Here is a 441-nt window from a genome sequence, read left to right as displayed (position 1 = left end):
CCCTTCCCTTCCCTTCCCTTCCCTTCCCCTTCCTTCTTTCCTTTCTTCCTTCCTCCTTCTATTTCTCTTTCTCTTTTCAAGATAACTGGTATCTTTCTGCAGTTGTAGTTAAGGCTTTGAGGTTACTCACAGATCACATTGGATTAGCAAGTTGGGTCTTCAGAGGAAAAACTATTTCTCTTCCCCAGGATTCTAAACTCTGAGAGGTTATAGAGTAGATTTACTACTATAGTTCATAAGCCCCCACCAGTGTGCTCCCTCTCAGATTATCATTATAAACTTTTCTTCCACTCTTCCTTTTTTCTTTTTTTCTTTCTTGCTTTCTTTTTCTTTCTTTCCTCCTTTCCTCCCTCCATGCTCCTTTCCTTCCTTTATTCCTTTTTATCTATCTATCATCTATCTATCTATCTATCTATCTATCTATCTATCTATCTATCTATC

The 441-nt window shown here is 37.9% G+C and overlaps 1 protein-coding gene across 1 annotated transcript in view; it reads left to right on the top strand.

Annotated features, from left to right (window-relative positions):
- NPTX2 (neuronal pentraxin 2) overlaps positions 1 to 441 on the top strand; it is a 22,781-nt gene that overhangs the window by 20,336 nt on the left and 2,004 nt on the right. The gene's annotated exons all lie outside the window — the stretch shown is intronic.

Source organism: Petaurus breviceps, unplaced genomic scaffold (genome assembly GCF_028583685.1).
Source record: "Petaurus breviceps papuanus isolate PSGF00001 unplaced genomic scaffold, PetGlider_PUasm1.0 175, whole genome shotgun sequence".
In the NCBI taxonomy this organism is placed as follows: Eukaryota; Metazoa; Chordata; class Mammalia; order Diprotodontia; family Petauridae; genus Petaurus; species Petaurus breviceps.
Note: the sequence above shows the minus strand (reverse complement) of the source record. Positions and strands in the feature narration are given on the sequence as shown.